Here is a 23,545-nt window from a genome sequence, read left to right as displayed (position 1 = left end):
AGGTCCCTTTGATCAATACCTTAGGGACCAGCTTGTAGTGAATTGTTTTAACAACAAAGTTAGAGAAACAATATTATGTTGTAGAAACCTTCACTGATAGAAACTTTAGAATTAGCGAGGGGTATTGAAAGATCGGTTTCTGCTTCCAATGAACTAGGTAATAACAAAACCTCACCCACTGAATCTGTAAACAAAGTTTCTCAACAAACTTCACAAGCTACGACCTAACGAGATAAATCTTCCGTCAAAAGTGATTGGAGAAAAACTGACATACCATTTCAATGTTTCAGATGTGGTTCAAAGTCACACTCAGCTAATTCTCCCTCTTGTCCTGCACTAAAGAAACAATGTTCCAATTGTAAAAAGATTGGGCACTTTGCTGCAGTATGCAAGTTTAAGGCCAAAACAATGTATGCAGAAGCTTCAAACTTTGATGATGATGTGATAAGTCCTAGGGAAGAACAAACAGTAAAGAAAATCATGTTATCGGTAGATATGGTAGATTCACAAGAAGACTCATGTACCAGTGATCCTGTATGTGATTTAAAATTGGTAATGTGTCTTTGAAGGTTACAGTAGATTCAGGATCTCCAGTCACTATTCTTTCTGATGTCTTCTTTTTCAAAGAATCGAAAGGGGTTGAGTTGATTCCTCCTGATATACGCACGGTGGCATTTGATGGACAAGAAATTGATTTGATAGGGAATTTTGATGTCAGTCTCACTTTTGAACACAGAACTGTTGTATCAAAAATTTATATTGCAAAACAATGGTATAATATTCGTGGGTGGAGAGACCAAGAGAAATTTGGTATGATTTTGAGACCGGGTACTAGCAATCCGATTTCTCTAGTTTGTTCCAACAATGTTAACTCTGTGATCACTGAATGTTCTCCTTTAGAAAGAATTATTAACAAACATAAGGCTGTGTTTTCAGATAAATTAGGTTCACTTAAGGGTTTCGAACATAAAATTATTCTGAAACCTGAGGCCATTCCGGTAATTCACAAGGTTAGACATATTCCTCTAAGTATCAGAGGAAAACTTAAAGATCATCTCTTTTAACTGTGTAAAGATGGTGTGATTGAACAAATAGATTCTTTGTTGTGGATTTCTACCATAATGGTCGCACTCAAAAAGAATTGTGATGAACTTAGGCTGTGCATAGATTTAAGGTCTTTGAATAAGAATATACAAGTTGATTGTTTTCCCCTACCACGTATTCAAGACATGCTAGCACAATTGAAAGGTACCAAGGTTTTTTCCACAATAGATTTGAGGGCAGCCTACCATCAAATTGAGTTGTGAGATGAGTCTAAGGATCTAACTGCTTTTAACACCCCATTTGGACCTTTCAGGTTTTTAAGACTACCCTTTGGCCTAGCTTCAGTGACGTCGGTCTTTCAAAAATTAATGTTCCAACTTTTTGGTGATGTAGAGGATGCTTTGGCATATCAAGATGACATATTAATTTCCACCAACACTGTTGAAGAACATCTCATTAAGTTAGATCAAGTTTCGGGCATCTTGAACAAATTTGGTATGACAGTTAAAAAACAAAAGTGCAGGTTTCTCTTGGATAAGGTAGAACGTTTAGGTCATGTTATTTCACATGAGGGTATTAGTTCAAAGCAAGACTTGTTGAAGGGAATTCGTGAATGCGGTCAACCTTCCAATAAGGACCAGTTGCGATCATTTTTGGGTTTGAGTGAATTCTATTCCAGGTTTGTCCAAAATGTTGCTTTCATTAGTGAACCTTTGAGACTCCTTACAAGAAACAAAGTTACATTTTTGTGGGGTGATGAACAAAAATTAGCATTTGAAACTTTGAAGGATTTAATAATAAATGCTTCAGCTCTTAAGCCCTTCAATGAAAAGGTCTACTTCCTACATCACTGTTGATGCTAGCAATGCTGGCTTAGGTGCAGTGCTTAGTCAAATGTCTGACAGTGCTGAAGATATTATTGCTTTTGCATCTCGACAACTTACTTCATCAGAAAAAAACTATAGCACCATAGAAAAAGAAGCTTTGGCTCGGGTGTGGGGTGGTAGGCATTTTTCAACGTATGTCTGGGGACGAGAGTTTGTACTAGTTTCAGATCATAAGCCTTTGATTTTTATCTGGAATGATAAGGGTTTAAGAAGTGCCAGCCCAAGATTAGTTCGTTTATTTTCTAAACTCTATGACTACAATTTTGTGAGGAGACATATACCGGGTGGAAAGAATTTCACAGCTGATTTCTTGTCTAGGTGTCCTTCGAATTATGCCAACTTTGAAACTGTTCTTGATGATAAGGAAGTAGTAGTCAGTTTGATTGAAAGCTTGAAATTGACTGAGGGAACTATTTCTCAACTTGATTGGATTCAAGCATCATCATTAGACAATTGTCAAGCCATCCTCAAAAAATTTATTTCAAGTGGGTGGCCGAGAGAAAGTCAAATAGATAGAGGTTTAATTCCTTTTTCCAAAGTTAAGGAGGAGTTGAGTATTGAAGGAGAATTCATTCTGAGAGGCTCCCTTCTCATTCCTCCAACGTCTATCAGAAATAAAATTATTAGCATTGCACACAAAGGTCATGGTGGGATCACTAGCACTAAGAAAAGTTTGAGGCTATATTATTGGTGGCCTGGAATGGATATCTGTGTGGATACATTGTTGAATAACTGTGTGGAATGCACACATGCTGAGAAGTCTCTACGTACTGTAAACAACCCTTTATGTCCTGTTGTCTTTCCTGATAACCCGTGGGAGAAATTGGGTAGAGATTTCCTAGGACCTATAGGAGGGTTGAACCAAGGTTACAGGTTCATATTAACAGTGGTTGATTAACATTCTAAGTGGGTTTCTTTTACATTTTTGAGGGATCCTAACACGGAGAATGTGATCAAATTCTTAAAGCAACTTTTCAGATAGGAAGGTATAACAGCCTATCTCGTTTCAGACAACGGTGTGCAATTTGTTTCGCACAACATGAAAGATTTTTTAAATAATTTTGGTATTAAACATCTTACCACTGCGTTGTACAGTCCACAAGGAAATGGATTAGTGGAAAGAGTGAACCGTATTTTAAAAGATTTGGTACACTTGGCTTCATCTTCAGGGTTGCAAGTTCAAGAAGTAGTTAGTGACAGAATTTGGTCATATAATAACACTCCACACTCAACTACAGGAGTGACCCCGTTTGCTTTGCTGAGAGGAAGGCAATCTTTCAATGAATTGTCTCCTGAGTGGGTCATTAGAAAGGCCAATCCTGAGAAGGATATTCCCTGTTTTAATCAAATTAAAAAAAAATGTTGGATGTACGCAAGCTAAACCAAAAATCAGATATGACGAAAACAAACATGTTAAAGACACCTTGTTCAATGTTGGGCATAGAGTTAAAATTAGAAGACCTTTTAAGGTAAGAGGTTCGAAATATTATCCTGAAACAACTATCATTCAAGTGAGTAAACATGCTGTCAAGGTGTCAGGGGGAAATGGTGGAGTAAGAGAAATATTGCTAAAGTGAAGAGTCCGGATTTAAGTGGCAACATTTCTCAGGGTGCGCCTGGTGTTGCTAATCTCACTGGTAGTGTGGATAGCTCAATTGCTTTTGCGAGTGGGATGCAGCTATTGGAAGGTGACTATGTGCTCCAGGAAAGTTCAGTGACACATGATGGTTTGGTACATGAGGGTTTGGTTTCAGGTGAAAATGCTAGAAATTGTAATGAGAATACTGATGAGTCTGCTGATGCCATGTTATCTTCTAATGTATCTGTTTCTTCTTTTAGGTCTAGCTCTAGATTCAAATGTAAACCTAAATACCTTGAACATTATATTACTTAGTTTGTTTTGTATTTTGTGGGAGGGGAGGTGTGTTATATTCCATGTTTTATTTATCTTACTGTATGTTTATATGTGTAATGAATATTGGATGGGATTGTTTTTGTTTAAGCCTCCAGGTTGCTAGGGAGTAATGGAATGTTGGGTTTCAGTTCTTCAGTTGGAGACTGAAGTTTGACAGGAGAACACTCTGGCAGATCTGAGTTACAGATGAAAAGGTTAAAATCTTGGAGGCTGAGGTAGTGACGCAGGATTCTGATTTGGTGGGAATGGCTAAGTGGGCACACCAAAAATGTGGACACCTTGGAGAGAAAGCTACTAAGAGGTGGGCAGAGAATAGAGGGATTCATATTCCCCTAGATCTTATTAAACCACTATTATGCAATGTCCTATTTGTCAACACACTCAAAACAGACCAGTCCCACAGATAGTGAGAGGTCAGCTAGGTAGAGGAAAATTACCAGCACAGATATGGCAGATTGATTACATTATGCCTATGGCAAATGGTGGAGGATGTCAATAAGTGTGCACAGTGGTGGATACCTAGGCTGGCTATTTTATAGCATTTCCATATAAGTGTGTGACTCAGTTGAATACACTTAAAACATTAGACTTTTTTAACCTGTACTATAGAATTTCACTGCAGAGCCAAAGTGATAACGGATATCATTTTAAAGGCAAATATGTGCAGGATTATTGTGCACAACGGAATATAGAGTGTGTCTTTCACATTACTCATTGATAGGATGAATGAATTGTTGAAAGTCCAGTTAAGTAAAATTTTCAGATGGGTTATTGAAAAATTGGAGTGATAATTTGAAGGAAGCTATACAAACATTGAACCATAGACCCTTGGCAAATGCAGAAACTCCTCTGATGTGGATGCTAACCTCAACTTTACAGATTAATCCTCACATAGCCACTAATACTATTCTTTACTGGGAGAAAGCTCCTGGAGCCTTGGCTCCTACCTGGCAACACCAGAGGCTGCAGGTCTTGATTTGCATGCTTTAAACCTGTACAGATGCAAACCAAGAGATATGGTACGCATTAAGACAGGGGTGGGAATACAGATTCCCCCAGACTATTTAGGATTGATCGCTCCTCGATCTGGGCTGGCTCTCAATGGAATTCAAGTGTTGGGAGGAGTGATTGATGCAGACTATCAAAGAGAAATAAAGGTAACATTATTGAGCACTGATTTGTTTAGGCAAACTGGAGAGAGAATTGCTCAAATAGTGATTATTCAAGTGCAGGGAGGGATAGTCAAGAAGGGAACTGCCCCAGCCCTTCTTACCATGCAAGGGGAAGGAGAGTTTGGCTCCACCAACAAGAACCCAAAGGCCAAGGTGTGGGTAAATCTCTGAATAGTCCCCCCGAACAGGCAGAGATCATTGCAACAGGCAAAAAAGACAATTATGAAAATAGGGCAAGAGAAATGGGAACATGTGCCTGCTGATAAATACTACTCGCTAGAATGAATTATACTTGTTTTTTCTATGTTCTTCTATATCACATCATGACATATTTGTGTCCTTTTGCACTGAGTGGAGTGTGTTTGGTCCATGTTGATTGTGGCCAAGAGGGACCTGGAGCCCCCAACTTCGAAGTGACCAGCCGACAGCGCAGAATGATGTCTTTGCTGAATCGACCTGACAGGGTATGGGCTTTTTAAACACCCAGTGGCCTGCCCTTACACACTATGGGGTCAAATACCCCTACTTGTTTGTATGTTAATCAGTTAGACAGAGGGTGTGGTACAGCTTTCTACCTACATGTGCTCCATAGAGTCACCATTTTACAAATAAAAGGATACAAATTCTAAAACAAGCAATGTGTGTGCGTGTACCCCGTGTGCCAACCCCACACCTCACTAAACCTTTCTCCGTGGGAAAAAAAGGGGGGAGGGAAGTTGGCAGAGCCTCACGGGAGCAACACCCGGGGGAGGGTATAACAGGCTGGTACTCGCCTGTACCCTCACGTTCTCATCATCAGCATCTGCCAACTGGTAAAAGAACGGGGATATAAACTGTGCAGAGAAAAGAAAAAACCTGTGTGTGTTCTATGTGTAAGTGACCCACTGTGGTATGGCAAAACTCCTGTGCTCGATATCTGGTCCCATCACCATTAAAAAGAGCTGAGCTACACTGGCAATTCCAACTTTATTCCATGCTGTGTGCCCGCTCTAATTAAAAACAACCAACATGTTTCATCGCCGAGTTTCCTTTACCGGCGATTTCGTCAGGGTTTTGGGTCAGCGTGAATACTGCACGTCTAGATTCTCCCTTTATTGTACCTGTGGTTGCACAGGGGATAAAATCACACACATACACATTTACTCACTGTGTCTCGCTGGTGAATCAACATGGCAACTGTACATATGACTTTGCATATATCATTCACACATTACCAGGTGGCCTTATGGAATTGAGCCTACCAGGCTCCCATAGAAGAATCTGGGATGGTTGGAGCCTTTAACTTACAATGGGCTCCATTTACAACATTGTTAACAATAGGGAATATGCGCCATGATCTGTTAAAGTATATCAAGAGAGCAACGCCTCCTCGTGCAGCGTGATGCAAGTTACAATGGAGCTACACCACCGTCTAAGTCACCTCTCTACCTCTGTGTAAATATTATGAGTCCCAAGGCCGAATCCACAGCCCCGGTTTAAAAGATGATCTCCTTACCGGAATTATGTGCGCAAAGCCCTGGTTTAAAAAGATGATCACCTTACCGGTATTGCGTGCAGGAATGGCCTCCGCTCACCCTCCGATGCCGAGAGTAGCACCGGTGTGTGTGTTTTGAGAACGGAGACCCGGTCACGTGATCCCGGCGCCAGTAGTCACGCCCATCATACCCATTAGACGTGCTTGACGGACACCGACTGCCCCGTGGCGGCCATCTTGAAATGGGGTGATGATAGAGAAATGCATTCACTGTATAGCTTTAGTTAGCCAGTTTATAATAGCAGCACAGTGTGATTTAAAGTGCCGATCGTGCTTTAATTTCTAAGCTACAAACCATCTGCAGGATGTGCATATGCCATCCAATCAAGTTCTTAAATTGTCCAATTCACCTGTGTTGGCGAACATCACATTTTTTTTTACAAATGTTGTCTTGCATGATGGAACCCTATTATTACAGGAAGGGTTTGGTAAAAAGGTTTATTAAAAAAAGGACTTTATATGTGACATCAGTTGGTATTAATGCCGACATGATAACCTTAACAACTTCGTTGAGTTGGTGCTTATCTGATGTATAGCTGGCTACCCTCAAAACATAGTTCATTACACGTTTATCAAGGGCACCTTACAAATTTGTGTATACCTAGTCAATGCCTGTAACTCTGCTCAGCCCACTCTGTACCCCTAGACCTCATGAGGGGGTTTGCTACATTTTGTGCTTCTCTTTACATGTACGGTGTGAACACGTGGACTAGATGGCAGCTATTCGGTTCCATTCAATTACATCATTGAGGCCATGATGGTGAAGTGTTGCACCAGTTTAGTTGTCAATTTGGCTGCTTTTAACATGCTTAGATGTTCTTGGATTCTGACTTTGATCTTTCTAGTCGTGAGGCCTATATAGTGTAGCCCGCACGGACATGAAAGTCTGTAGATCACATTAATGGAGTTGCAGTTGCTGAAACTATTCAAATGCCAGATCTTTCCATTGGATCGTGTAATTGCTTTGGATTTAACAGTGAGTGCACACACTGTACAACCCCCACACGGATAATGTCCCGCAGGGATGCTAGAGTCTTTACCCGGTGGTGTTGGTCGTGTGTGGACCAAACGGTCCCTGAGGCTGGAGGACCGTTTAAAAGCAAATCTAGGTTGGAGCATTTGCATACTGTTGGTGCTAAGCAGGTGCCAGTGCTTCCTAATTATCTGGCGAATTTTTGTGGAATGAGGGCCAAAAGTAATGACCACCGGGATGCATTCCTTCTGTTCCTTGCTCTGCCTTTCAAGTAGACCCTGGATTTTTGAAGAGGCCACGGACCGTCATGGCCTCAATGATGTAATTGAATGGAACCGAATAGCTGCCATCTAGTCCACGTGCTCACACCGTACATGTAAAGAGAAGCAAAAAATATAACAAACCCCCTCATGAGGTCTAGGGGTACAAAGTGGGCTGAGCAGAGCTACAGGCATTAACTAGGTACACACAAGTTTGTAAGGTGCCCTTGATAAACGTGTAATGAACTATGTTTTGAGGGTAGCCAGCTATACATCAGATAAGCACCAACTCAACGAAGTTTTTAAGGTTATCATGTCGGCATTAATACAAACTGATGTCACATATAAAGTCCTATTTTTAATAAACCTTTTTAACAAACCCTTCCTGTAATAATAGGGTTCCATCATGCAAGACAACATTTTTTTTAATTTTTTTGATGTTCGCCAACACAGGTGAATTGGACATTTTAAGACCTTGACTGGATGGCATATGCACATCCTGCATATGGTTTGTAGCTTAGAAATTAAAGCACGATCGGCACTTTAAATCACACTGTGCTGCTATTATAAACCTGCTAACTAAAGCTATATAGTGAATGCTTTTCTCTATCATCACCCCATTTCAAGATGGCCGCCACGGGGCAGTCGGCGTCGGTGTCCGTCAACCACGTCTAGTGGGTATGATGGGCGTGACTACTGACGCCGGGATCACGTGACCGGGTCTCCGTTTTCAAAACACACACACTGGTGCTACTCTAGGCATTGGAGGGTGAGCGGAGGCCATTCCTGCACGCAATACCGGTAAGGTGATCATCTTTTTAAACCAGGGCTTTGGGCACGTAATTCCGGTAAGTAGCTCCATTGTAACATGCGTCACGCTGCACGAGGGGGCGTTGCTCTCTTGATATACTTTAACAGATCATGGCGCATATTCCCTATCGTTAACAATGTTGTAAACCAGCTAATGGTACTTTATAATTGACAATACCGGTTGAGCCATAGGAGTCGGGTACAGATATATAGATGCCTATAGCAAACCACGATATGAGCACAGTTGCGGTAGCATCATATGAGCATGGAGATTGAGGGGGGTATGTAAATGCCAAACTTACTACGCTCTTTCATTTCTATAGATACCGACCGAAGGGCGGTTCATGGAGCCCATTGTAAGTTAAAGGGTCCAACCATCCCAGATTCTTCTACGGGAGCCTGGTAGGCTCAATTCCATAAGGCCTCCTGGTAATGTATGAATGATATATGCAAAGCCATCTGTACAGTTGCCATGTTGATTCACCAGCGAGACACAGTGAGTAAATGTGTATGTGTGTGATTTTATCCCCTGTGCAATCACAGGTACAATAAAGGGAGAATCTAGACGTGCAGTATTCACGCTGACCCAAAACCCTGACGAAATCGCCGGTAAAGGAAACTCAGCGATGAAACATGTTGGTTGTTTTTAATTAGAGCAGGCACACGGCATGGAATAAAGTTGGAATTGCCAGTGTAGCTCAGCTTTTTTTAATGGTGGTGGGATCAGATCTCGAGCACAGGAGTTGTGGCATACCACACAGTGGGTCACTAACACATAGAACACACACAGGTTTTTTCTTTTCTCTGCACAGTTTATATCCCCGTTCTTTTACCAGTTGGCAGATGCTGATGATGAGAATGTGAGGGTACAGGCGAGTACCAGCCTGTTATACCCTCCCCCGGGTGTTGCTCCCGTGAGGTTCTACCAACTTCCCTCCCCCCTTTTTTCCCCCGGAGAAAGGTTTAGTGAGGTGTGGGGTTGGCACACGGGGTACACGCACACACATCGCTTGTTTTAGAATTTTTATCCTTTTATTTGTAAAATGGTGACTCTATGGAGCACATGTAGGTAGAAGGCTGTACCACACCCTCTGTCTAACTGATTAACATACAAACAAGTAGAGGTCTTTGACCCAATAGTGTGTAAGGGCAGGCCACTGGGTGTTTAAGATGTATTGAGTGGGGGGCGTCCTGTATAAACCCTCCTTCTTTCCCCCTGAGGCTCCTTGTAGTTTAGAGGGTATGGGCTTTACCTAGCACATACTGGTCGGACTTTTGCATGACAAACATGAGGAGCACCATGGATTTTATTTCCAAGTGCTTAGTAGCTATGCCTACCCCTGTAATATCTTACTGCAGCCATTTAATTCCACAAGTGCAGACGGGGTAGTGGAAGAAAGCTATGCTAACGCGGGATTACTGGTTACTAATTATCTTACCAAATCCCATTTCCTGTCGACTGAATCGTTGGTACCTGTCTTGAGTAAAAGGTAATCTCGCAGTAAAAATCAATTTAAGAACTTACACCACTCTAAATGACCACTGACCAAAATTAAGTTTTAAAGATTTAATATAAAGTCAAAGATAACTGAAGATACAAACTTCTCAAAATGAGATTCAAGAGGTAGATCGGTATCACTATGAACATGAACTTTTTGAATAGTCTGAGTCTGAAAAACAGAATAATAAGTACAAGTTCGAAAACCATCAGGGTTGCCAAAATGGATACAAGTTGCAACCTCAAAGTCATTACAGAAAAGAAAATTAAGGTTAGTCTGTCCCTACACTATACTAAATGACATCCCTACTTAGCAAGATCTTAACCCCCTAGGTGTCAGCCGTGGTGATTTCCTAAGAAGATCACGCACTTCTCTTTGTCTCTTCTCTGATAATGGGTCTCTCCTGATCAGCCTATCTGCCTACCCATCCGCTTCCTTAGGCTCCCAAAATCATCTGCTCTGCTCTCCTCCCGGGTCTCTTTCCCTAATACCAAATCACATTTCCAATAGAAACGCCCCTTGGGACGCCCCTCACGTGGTACATCTTTCCGCGGCAAACTCCATGATGGTACTCTTGAAGACCCTCGTTATAGTTGACCTTGGTTCCCAGGCTTCTTCTTCCGTGCGCTGATACCCCCTGAAATTCCTGGAAACTCCTACAGGCCTGCGCAAGGCGCCACTGAACAAAGTCCCTTTCATTCGAGCTGATTAGGACCCTCGCACCTGCATACAGCTCGTCCTGCAGTGGGCCTCAAATTCCAGACTTCACCATATCTAAGGCCATAAAACACTCTCAGAGCTCCATACTGGACACCTCACGACCTCTCCTCTAACGAGCACATGACGATTTAAACTACATGACATTATCTGCTCTGGCCTACTTGATTTACATGCAGCAGGTTCCTGCACTCTTAAAACGTTAACTTGATTTAAACAGCAAACATTCTTAACTAGCATACGTTTCTAAAATAACACATCTATAAAGCATATACTTTTAACCCTAAGTTCAATAGTACATTTTGAAAGAACCATGTCAACTTTATCTCACATTATTTTAGCAGCACGTTCAGGTTTGCTGTGAATTGCCCTAAGGCCTACACAAAATACTGGGTTTTAGAGTTACATTCAACTCTTACATTATTCCTTTAACATGAGAACGTGAGGTTTTCATATTCATCCCAAACATTTCTACATTAGTCTCACACAGTTATGATTATTGTTACTCTACTTAAACATTCTATGCATTTCACCACTGAATATAAGACACTCGGTGTATTTCACTTCTAAATATAAACACTCTGGTGCAAAGTACATGTTAACTAACTACGTGCTTGTAAATATGGTGTACTTATACATTTTTTTCCAAACTTGTGCTCTCTCAGTCCCCCCTTTGATGACCTTCAGGGGTCATCATTACCATGACACTAAAAATGTAGAAGCTTTTAAAGTGAAGTCAGGACAGTACCACTTCTTTTCATACTCTCTAATGCTTTCAGACTTTTATATTGAGTGTCCTGCATCGCTGTCAACTCTTCTTCCTGTTTCTTCATAGCTCTCTGTAACCTATTTGCTCTATACCATTGATACAAACGCACCAATCCCCACAAAGTGATTACACAAATCACTACTATGATGATGGGCTTCAATATGTACCAAACGATACCCTTTCCTAAGTTGGCAAACCAACTTCCAACTTTACCCATTCCATGGCCTACTTTTTCCCACACATTTACCTTTGCCAGGTCCTCAATTTCGTAGTGTATGGCAGTGATGTTTTGTATATACTTCTCTAGAGGCTTTGAATTGTCTGGAATGTAAGTACAACATTCCTGGACCTTCAAGGCCCTACAGACTCCTCCCTCTTTTGCTAACAGAACATCTAAAGCAAGTCGGTTCTGAAGAACCATTGCCCTAATCGATTGCATCTCCCCTTCTATCAGCATCAAGGATCTTGCAGTACTGGCAGATAGCCTATCTACGACTGTAGCTAACCTCCTGATCTTAATGTCATTCATTATCAATCCTAAGAAAGGGAATGCAGCACCTATTACATCTCCAACTACTTCTGCTGCACCCAGCCCTCGCTTCCATCTAGTTGATATTTCTTTCTTAGGCGTGTCTAAATTCTCAACATGGTATATTTTAGGGAAGACAACAGCCAGATAGCATGATCCGTACCAATTATCTGGTAACTTCACATAGGCATATCTTCCACATACAAAATATACATTTGGTATTGCTTGCATCCCTTTCATGAAGTTCTTAGAGTAGTACTCCAATTGAAAAGCATGTTCGCAATTGACTTGTCCTACATAAACGTTTTCATAGTAGGAGTAACTCCTGTGAATGCACAGTTTCCCCCGTTTCTCCTTATCCAAAGCAATTGGACCAATACTTCCTTTTCGTTGTTGTGCCCTTTCCTCCTTGGTCCAATCTGTTTCTCCTTGTCCTGATGCCTTCAATACCTTCTGCTTCCTGTATCTAGTATCTACCTGAGCTATAAACTTTTTCTCAACTTCTGATATTTGACAAGTCAGATTGTTTATTCGAGCATGTGAGGTATCTAACGTTCTCCATGGAATAAACCATTTGTGTAACCTGTCTTCGCTTTTGTAGTAGTCCCATTTGTTCAAATGCTTGAAATTCGGAACCTCTGGCAATGTCGAGTCGAAATTCGAGAAGTAATACTCAAATCCGTCTCGTCCATAAAACATACTTAACAATAAACTGCACGTTATCCCATATGTCAACGGGAGATGATGGTATTTGATACCCTCCTCCACCGAAATTGGTAATTGCATACAGACATAGCAATCCTTTACCTCCATGGCATCAACATATTCATAAAGCAACTTAGCATAAGCATTTGACTTGTAATTCCCCTGTGACTCATCCATGTGTAACCTTTTTACTTCTGCATCTAACAACGCTTTGTCTTTCTCATTGATGTTTCCCTTCTCCTTAATAATGGTAGTTCTCGGTGTTGACACTCCCTTATCCTCCTTAACTGTGGTTCCATCCCCTTCGTGTCCCGCTAGGAATGAAACAGTTACCACTAAAATTATAAGAGAAACCACTACTCCTAAAAATGTAACAGCTATACATTTTGCCCTGCGGTTCGGGTTGCCAGCCTCCATGTTCTCAAACAGTGTAGTTTTCGACTATCTTCCAGCATTCACTTCCTCCTTTTTTTCAAACAAAGTCTTTCTCTCTTGCAATGTCTTTCTTGGAACACTTGGAAGCTTGACAATTTATTTCCGCAAAACAATTCAAAGTCCAGTAAAATAGACAACCCTAGCCCTTCTCCATCCACTAAAATGAAACCCCTATCACTTTTCTTCTTCCACTCGGCGCTAGGTTATCTTGCAACAAGTTTACAATTTCTTTGCAACAGTCTTATTTTCGTCTGAAGTTATGTATGGTTCAAGGAGTGACACTACATCCTCATAGATGTCCATACGAAGAAACATTCCCTCAAGTTCTGGGCAATTCTTGCAACAACACGGGAATTCAACTGTCTCTAGGATTATTCTCCTTATTTCACTCTGGACCAGAGGACGAACAAAATGAAGAGTTAATGTCTTTTCAATCTCCACTCCTGGTACTATCAGTTCTACATCCACAGTTACAAAGGGGTCCGTTCTAATCAAGATCACTTTCTTCACCTTTCCAGTTCTGCGCCCCTTTGAAGACATTCACAATATGGTATTAGTCCACAACAATAAGCGCTCCTAGCATTTCTACTACTCGCTCAAGCATTTCCAAACGAAGAAGAGTTCCCTCCAATATTGGATATCGTGAACAGCAAACTGGAAACTCAACTGTCTCTAAAAGCAATTTTCTTATTCCACTCAGAAGAGCAGGATGAACGATGTTGAGTGTCAGCAACCTTTCGGTCTCCGCTCCTGGCAGTAGAAACTTTATTTGCACTGTGATGATCGGGTCAGTTCTGATCAGTTCCACTTCCCTGATCCTCCCTGTTCTGTGTCTCCCAGACATCTGCAACAAGGTAGGTCCAGTCGGGAGTAGAGTATCTTCTGCTAGGCACTCGCACCCTACTTGATCTTCTAAGACCCTCCTCGGCTTGATCCTGGATATCTTCTTCTGGATCTGAGTCTTCGGATATAGGAGTAAGCGTTTCTTCCTGGGCCGACCTCAAACTTAGCCTTCTTCTCCTTGTTGGCCAAGTGGCAGCTCCAAGCCTTGTTCTCCTATTCCTTGTCCTCCCACTTGGTTCTTGATCGCTCCGATACGGATCTGAGTCTGAGTCGTATTCACTTCTGCTCTCTCCTTCGGTTGCGTCTTCTGTCTCACTGCCGTCCTGCCTTCGCTCTTCTTCTGAATCCGATGCGTTCCCAACTTCTTCCGACACCTCCTCAGCTGCCTCAATCCCTTCTTGCGACTCTTCTTCCACTTCCGGGCTTTCCTCTGGGATGGGAGCTGTTCCTTCTAGAGGTGCTGGAACTCTTCTAGTATGGGATGCATGGATCCAATTTGGCAGCCCCCCGCACTTCACCGCGGTGTTCGTGATCAGGATTACCTGAAAGGGCCCACGCCAGCGAACATCTAGGCAGTTCTTCCGGACGTGTTTTTTAACCAGGACCCAGTCCCCTGGGTTCAGGTCATGACACAGGTTCCTCGCTGCTGGAACTTCAGCCGCATGCACCTGAAGGGACACAGAATGGATGGCGTCAGACAGTCCTTTACAATAATCCAAGATCAGATCATCTGTAATATTCAATAGAGCAGTAGTTGGAACTGTAGGAAGTCTCATGGCCCTCCCCATCAGGATCTCGTGGGGAGAGAGACCTGTCCTCCTATCAGGTGTGCTGCGCATGCTCATGAGCACCAATGGAAGAGCATCTGGCCAACTCAAAGATGTGGATGCCACTACTTTAGCCAATCTATTCTTCAAAGTGCCATTCACTTGTTCCACAATTCCTGAAGCTTCTGGTCGATAACTACAATGCAGCTTTTGATCGATATTCAGTGTGGAGCACAACATCTTCACTATTTCGCTGTTAAAATGTTTTCCTCTGTCCGATTCCAAAGAGGCAGGCACCCCGAAGCGCGGTATCAACTCCCTGAGCAACAATTTAGCCACTGTGAGTGTATCGCACCTACGTGTAGGGTACGCTTCAACCCATCTGGAAAATACGCATACAATCACCAACACATACCGAAGGCGATTGACTCTTGGCATTTCAATGAAGTCTAGTTGCATTCTATTGAAAGGCCCCCCCGACCTCCCAATGTGACTCAGTGTGACTGGTGTTCGTTTGCCTACGTTCAGTTGTTGGCAGGTAACACATCGCTTACATACTGATTCTGCTGCTATTCTGAATTTCGGGCAATACCAAGTCTGCCTAAAAACTCTCATCATAGCATCCCTTCCTAGATGTACTGGACCATGTATTTCTCTCGCCATGGGATTAGCTAATTCTTCAGGTAACACAGCTCTCCCATCTGCTGAAACCCAAAAATCCATTTCACTTCGCACACAGCCTGCTATTTCCCATGCCTTTTTCTCTGTTTCAGGTGCGTTCTCCTGCATTATCCTTAAATCCTCCCAAGTGTCTACAGTTTCTAACATCATACTTAATTCAGTCTTTTCTTCTGCACCTTCTATTTCCACCTTTGAGAAAGAATAACTTTGTTCCGCACAATAGCGTGCGACTTCATCAGCATATCTATTACCTTGTGACACAAAATCTGTATTCTTAGTATGAGCTACACACTTCACTACTGCAATGTCAACAGGACCTTGTAATGCTTCTATCAGCAATCGCACAAATTCTCCATTTCGAATGGGCGAACCAGAGGAAGTCATGTAACCCCTCTGAGACCACAACTGCCCGAAATCATGAACCACACCGAAACCATATTGGCTGTCCGTGTAGATGGTGACTCTCTTTCCATTTCCTGCTATGCAGGCACGAGTTAGGGCAATAATCTCTGCTACCTGTGCGGAATGTACTCCTTCCAGGCAAGCGGCTTCCACCACTCCAGTAATGGTACAAACAGCATAAGCTGCTCTTAACCGACCAGTATCGTCTCTTAAACATGAGCCATCAACAAAATAAATTTCATCGGGGTCAGACAATGGCTCATCCACTATATCTGGTCTGGGTTTCGTGCATAGTTCAGTCACATCAAGGCAATCGTGGTCTTCACATCCTTCGCCTTCTATTACCGAAGGTAATGGCATCAAAGTAGCAGGATTCAAGACAGAGCATCTCCTGAGAGTCACGTTTTCTGCGGCAAGTATAACTTGCTCATAACGCGTGAGCCTGCTATTGGTCAGATGCTGCGTCTTCGTCCTGGTCATTAACAATTCAACTGAATGTGGTACATATACCACTACTGGATGTCCCATCACAATACTTTCGCTCCTTTCAATGCTGACACCCGTTGCAGCAACGGATTTGAGACATCCGGGCAACGCTGCGGCTACTGGATCTAATGTAGCCGAAAAATATGCAACTGGTCTACGGGCATTACCGTGGGTCTGTGCCAAGACTGACAAAGCACATCCCTCTCTCTCACAGCAATAGAGTGAAAATGACTTTTCGTAATCTGGCATTCCCAGAGCCGGAGCACGACATAAATCGTCTCTCAGCTGTAAAAACGCCACCAGACATTCTTCATCCCATGGTACCGGATCACTCACCTCCTTGTGCGTCAGTTTCTGTAAGGGCTTTGCTTTCAGTGAAAAGTTAACTATCCACTGTCGGCAGTAACCCACCATTCCTAAGAACATTCTAACCTCTCTCTGAGTTGTAGGCGCATTCATTTTCATTATCGCCTCAATCCTCTCTGGGGACACCTTACGTTTCCCTTTTTCCAACCTGTGCCCTAGATACTGTACCTCTGTCAGACAATACTGCAACTTGCTCGGAGATACCTTATGTCCATTTTCAGCTAAATGATTCAGTAAGGCAATTGAATCTACTTTACAAGCTTCCTCTGTTTCTGACGCAACAAGTAGGTCATCTATGTACTGTACCAGAACCGAGTTCTGTGGCAGTACTAGATTCTCAAGATTCTTTTTCAACAACTGATTAAAGATGGATGGACTGTCTGTGAATCCTTGTGGGATTCGACACCATGTTAAAACGCGATCTTCCATTTTAAACGCAAAAAGGTACCTGCTCTCTTCATCCAATGGGATTGAAAAGAAAGCCTGACAAAGATCTATCACTGTGAACCATTCTGCTTGACATGGTATTTGAAACAATATTACTGATGGATTCGGTACCACGGGACAACATGAAACGACTATGTTGTTAATTTTTCGTAAATCCTGAACTATCCTAAACTTCCCGCTAGGTTTCTGCAAACCCATAATCGGGGAGTTACAAGGACTGCCCACGATTTCCTTCAGTATTCCCTGCTGTATCATTGACTCGATCACAGGCTTTATTCCCGCAATCGTTTCCTGGGACAATTTGTATTGAGGCGTTCTTGGAAACTCAACATTTTGTTTTACCAGAATTTTTACCGGTTCTACCCCTTTAATCAATCCTATATCTTCTCCTGTGAAATCCCACACCTCTGACGCCACTGCATCTCTTAAGTCTTGTGGAAGATCTTCTACAGTCAGAGTAGGATATAGTTCTACACAGAATTTTGAATTGGCCACCTTAAAGGTAGCATCATCGTCGGTAGTCTGTACCTCCACTCCTTGCGGGGTGCAGTATATGGTGCAGTTCAATTTGCATAACAAATCCCTACCTAACAGACATACCGGACTCGAGTCACAAACCACAAACTGATGTTCGTTCATATGATTGCCTATTTTCACAGATACTGGTTCTGTCAACGGACTAGTCATTCTTTTATTTGCGACTCCTACCACTTGAATTGTTTCCCCTGACATCGGCAAGTCTGGAACTACCGCTGATCTCAGAGTCGAACGAGTAGCCCCAGTGTCCACTAAGAACGTAGTGGGACACCCTGCCACTTCTGCCTCAACAAATGGCCCTCTCTGATCCACTTCTAGAACTGCCCCGAGGGTACAGTCCTCTTCACTGCTCACCCGTTGTCCTGTCAATGGATCAATGTAATAACATTTTTCTTCCTCGATAAACAGAGGCATTTGTTTAAAGACCTTTCCTCCAGCTGTTATCTTCGGTGGCTGTGGGAATTGGGCCCGTGGAGCCGAAGTCCCCCCTTTGGCCACCTTACTGCTCGGGACTGTCACTTTTTGCACTGGGTCTTCTTGGACCTGCTCTTCTACTTCTAGCTCTCCGTTTTCAGGGTTAAAGGGACACTCGCGTCGCCAATGCCCCACCTGATGACACAGATGACACTTTGTCGTTTTCTTTAAAGTGGCAAAGTCTATCCTAGGTCTCTGCCCTTCTTCATTATCTTTGTTCTGACCATTTGGTTTTCGTCCCATCCCCTGCTTCTGCTGGCCACCCTTCCCAGCGGACTGCATTTGCACCACCATCAATTTCTCCTTTAGATTCTTGGCTTTAGAATCTATCTCGTCACTGCAGTACCTCGCATATCGTAAAATCTCATCTAGTGGTTTGTTCTGCCAACAGATTAAATGTTGCTGTATCATCAAACAAATATCAGGTCTCAACCCCAAAACAAACTTTGACACGAACTGCCCTATGTCTTTGGGATCCATTACATCTAGTCCACTGTATTGCTTGAATGTTTTCAACAATCTTTCATAAAACTCGTGAACTGTCTCCTTGGGTTCCTGCCTTGTTCGGTCTATCTTTACCCAATCTATATCCTGTGGTGGTACCTTATCTTTCAGCCATGCTATTACCCTTTCATACTTTCGCATGACAATCTCAGATGGTCCATTTGTTCGAACATCCCTCAATGGTTCAGCATTTGGCCATTCGACACTAGTCTTGCACGGGGTCCACAAATCAGATGGGACCACGATGTCAAACAACGTGTTCAAGTCTATCCACAGTACTTTCGAGATTTTAACAAACCTCTCTACCTGCTTATACCATTCGACTGGATTGTCCCGCAACTTCGGAAATGAGTTGGTAAATGCGGCTAAGTCTCCTCTACTCCAGGGCACATGTACATAATTTCCATTTGATATTTCTCGCAAAGGGAATGCCTCCATATGCATTGCCCTTCCCTCAGGAGTCAATACATTAGTACTTCTCCTAACCGTGCCCTTTTTCGACCACCTTTCTTCCCATTTATCCAGTTCTCTCCACACTCTTATCCCTGTTACCAGCTCTCTTATGTGTGTTTTTAATCCAGTAGTTCTCTTCTCATCTAGATCTTGGTCTGCGTACTGTAATCTGTGGTTGCTCTGCAATGCTCTTGTCCTAGACAAATCCACGGCATACTTGTCTGCCAAATCAGTCAGTTTTTCATGAAACGCTCTAGCTTTCCTAGTAATATCCTTTGCCATGAACAATAACTCATCCTGTTCATACAATTCTATCCTTTCCAAAGGCAATGTTCCATCTATTATCTCATCAACATCTGATTTTAAACTGGTAACATCAAGCCTTTTTGCCTTTATTTCAGCTTTCAAGACACTCAATTTAGCTCCTCCATCCGCATCTCTCCCATCCCAGCTCCGAGATCTACGTTTAGGTATTGGTGAATTATAGGGAGTCCTCCCCTGTTCCCATCTCTCTAAGTCCCATGCCTTTCCATCTTCTCGGGGTGGGTGGTGAAACACTCCTTCATGCCTCCCAGCCTCTCTCTCTCCATCCTGGCTAGTTTCACGGGATAGAGGGTAAGAGGTTCTATTACTCCCTCTTTCTTCCCTACTTCCCTGTGATTCCTGATTATTCGAGGCGTGGCGGGACCTATCGCTGTTCTCCTTTCTCCAATGTTGAACGTCTTCCCCAAGTGTATGATGAAGGCACCTAAACCTATTCTGAAAAGCCCGTACCGCCTCATCTCCTCCGTTCCCCCAGAGACGGGACATTTCCTCACATTCTACAATCTTAGTATTTTGTTCCGGCTGTTCTCTCTGATTTGTAGGACATGCATCCCCTCTATTCTCTTGACTTTGGCCTTCCCGGCTCTGACTGCTTTCGCTGGCCCCACAATGAGATACAGTCCCGTTACCCCTGCTTTCCCACTCTGGTTCCGTTCTTGTCCTGTTACTCGGAGATACTATGGACCCGTCCCATTCCCTCAAATCAGCTCTTAACTCTGAAAAAGATCTTGGCCGCGGTCCCCTTAGATCCATTGGTCCTCTCGGACCTCCCTGTTCTGAATTGGGACCGACAGTTGTGTCTAATGGGGTGTTCCACGTTACCGAACCTGGTAATTGTTTCCATGCATTCGTCACATTATTCCTCCTTTCCATCTCAATCCTTTCCCTATCCAATTGCCTTTGTTGTTCCCCTCTATCTCTCTCAGAATTATAGATCGAAACTATGGGTCCTATGGTAACAGGCACTTGAAGAGCGTCTGGCAATCCCACAGACTCAACCCTTTCTGTGGTTGGCGTTTTCTGCACCACAAACCTTCCCACTACACTCTGTACAGTGTTGTTTGGAGGTGTTTCTCCGCCTTTGCTAGGTGTCCATTCCGATATAGGGAGTGGTGTATACCCCTCTATCTCATTCCCATCTTCCCTTGCGAGCCCTCTATCTTCTATCAATCCCACTCTCGGAGGTGGTCTATCCATTAACAATCTGTTTATCAGATTGTCCTCCGACTCGCTTTCCTCGTCTTCTTCCATGAGGTTTCCTCCTCCTCCTCCTCATCGGATACATTTTCTCCACCTCAATAGTCTGTACCCTCCAACGCTTTTCCTCCTCATCCCATTTGGAATCTCGCACTGCCCTTACCGATCGCGTCAGCCTTTGTTGACGCCTGTTCAAATTTCGGTCGTGTGCAGCCTTAATCCATGCATTAAGAGCCTCAAACTGTGTTGGTCTAGGTGAGGGTTTCAATGAGGACATGGTTGCTTTTAGCCGATGTAACACCTCTAACTTAAACGTTCCATACTTCGGGAACTGCATTTCCTCATTTCCTTCCGTAAGCTTATTCCAAGCCCCAATCCACAATATCGTATGCAGCCCCACATTCGTTGCCATATAATGAGCTGGCGTACCCTCTGGGGGAGCCTCTTCCCCGTAATAATGTTCACTTCGTTTACGTTTAAAAATCCCTTTCAAACACTTAAAACACTTCATGATTTCTCTTTTCTCCGCGTTTGTTTACTTCCTGATGATATTCCACCAATCTCAGCGCCGTTCTCACTAACTGGCCTATCCGTACGCGGCTTTCCTCCGACGTCACTCTAGCCGCCCAACCAGAGCGCGGCTCTAGCTAACGTCACACCAACCGCTCAATCACAGCGCGGCTCTAGCCGACGTCACCCGTCCCCCTTCGCAGCAGTTCCCCTCCTTTCTCAGCTCGTCTCCTCGGTCATGCACGCATCCCATTCATACTCTGAAAAATGATTACTTCCGTCCAAGCGATCACCTTTCTTTGACTGTACGCCCACAGTCTTTCTGTAGTTGTCACCCTAACTTGGCGAAATGTCTTTCCGATTACTTCCAGACAATCGCCTTCTCCGATAGGTTACTCACACACAGTAACTTTCGACCAGCGTCCGTTACTCATACACACACTCTTACACTCCCCCTATCTTGGATCCACGGCGGTCAATGGTACCTCGTGACCTCCGTACTATGGTCGACAACTACCCTGGATGTTCGATACACCCAAAACCACTTAAGCTCTGGCCTGAACTTAAGATTTCACCAGTTCACCCGTTTACCAGGTTACCAGTTTACCAGGTTGCGCGCGCTCACAACCTTCTCTCTTTCACACTACAGGCATTCCACTCCGCAAGACATTACCATACAAATACAACACAAAACACCGCAATCTGTTCACGCATGACCCTTTTTATACTCACTCTCCGATACTGCTGCTTTTCTCGCACCGTCTGCACCTTTCGGCACACGATTCTTCCGCTGCTCGTCTCTCGGCGTCTCGGGCCTTGGGGTAAACTAACCTCTCTAGATTACCTTCCTCAAGAAGATAACCATCCTCACTCTGCTACCAACTGCTAACGCGGGATTACTGGTTACTAATTATCTTACCAAATCCCATTTCCTGTCGACTGAATCGTTGGTACCTGTCTTGAGTAAAAGGTAATCTCGCAGTAAAAATCAATTTAAGAACTTACACCACTCTAAATGACCACTGACCAAAATTAAGTTTTAAAGATTTAATATAAAGTCAAAGATAACTGAAGATACAAACTTCTCAAAATGAGATTCAAGAGGTAGATCGGTATCACTATGAACATGAACTTTTTGAATAGTCTGAGTCTGAAAAACAGAATAATAAGTACAAGTTCGAAAACCATCAGGGTTGCCAAAATGGATACAAGTTGCAACCTCAAAGTCATTACAGAAAAGAAAATTAAGGTTAGTCTGTCCCTACACTATACTAAATGACATCCCTACTTAGCAAGATCTTAACCCCCTAGGTGTCAGCCGTGGTGATTTCCTAAGAAGATCACGCACTTCTCTTTGTCTCTTCTCTGATAATGGGTCTCTCCTGATCAGCCTATCTGCCTACCCATCCGCTTCCTTAGGCTCCCAAAATCATCTGCTCTGCTCTCCTCCCGGGTCTCTTTCCCTAATACCAAATCACATTTCCAATAGAAACGCCCCTTGGGACGCCCCTCACGTGGTACATCTTTCCGCGGCAAACTCCATGATGGTACTCTTGAAGACCCTCGTTATAGTTGACCTTGGTTCCCAGGCTTCTTCTTCCGTGCGCTGATACCCCCTGAAATTCCTGGAAACTCCTACAGGCCTGCGCAAGGCGCCACTGAACAAAGTCCCTTTCATTCGAGCTGATTAGGACCCTCGCACCTGCATACAGCTCGTCCTGCAGTGGGCCTCAAATTCCAGACTTCACCATATCTAAGGCCATAAAACACTCTCAGAGCTCCATACTGGACACCTCACGACCTCTCCTCTAACGAGCACATGACGATTTAAACTACATGACATTATCTGCTCTGGCCTACTTGATTTACATGCAGCAGGTTCCTGCACTCTTAAAACGTTAACTTGATTTAAACAGCAAACATTCTTAACTAGCATACGTTTCTAAAATAACACATCTATAAAGCATATACTTTTAACCCTAAGTTCAATAGTACATTTTGAAAGAACCATGTCAACTTTATCTCACATTATTTTAGCAGCACGTTCAGGTTTGCTGTGAATTGCCCTAAGGCCTACACAAAATACTGGGTTTTAGAGTTACATTCAACTCTTACATTATTCCTTTAACATGAGAACGTGAGGTTTTCATATTCATCCCAAACATTTCTACATTAGTCTCACACAGTTATGATTATTGTTACTCTACTTAAACATTCTATGCATTTCACCACTGAATATAAGACACTCGGTGTATTTCACTTCTAAATATAAACACTCTGGTGCAAAGTACATGTTAACTAACTA

Source organism: Lissotriton helveticus, chromosome 2_2 (genome assembly GCF_964261635.1).
Source record: "Lissotriton helveticus chromosome 2_2, aLisHel1.1, whole genome shotgun sequence".
NCBI classification, from domain to species: Eukaryota; Metazoa; Chordata; class Amphibia; order Caudata; family Salamandridae; genus Lissotriton; species Lissotriton helveticus.
Note: the sequence above shows the minus strand (reverse complement) of the source record.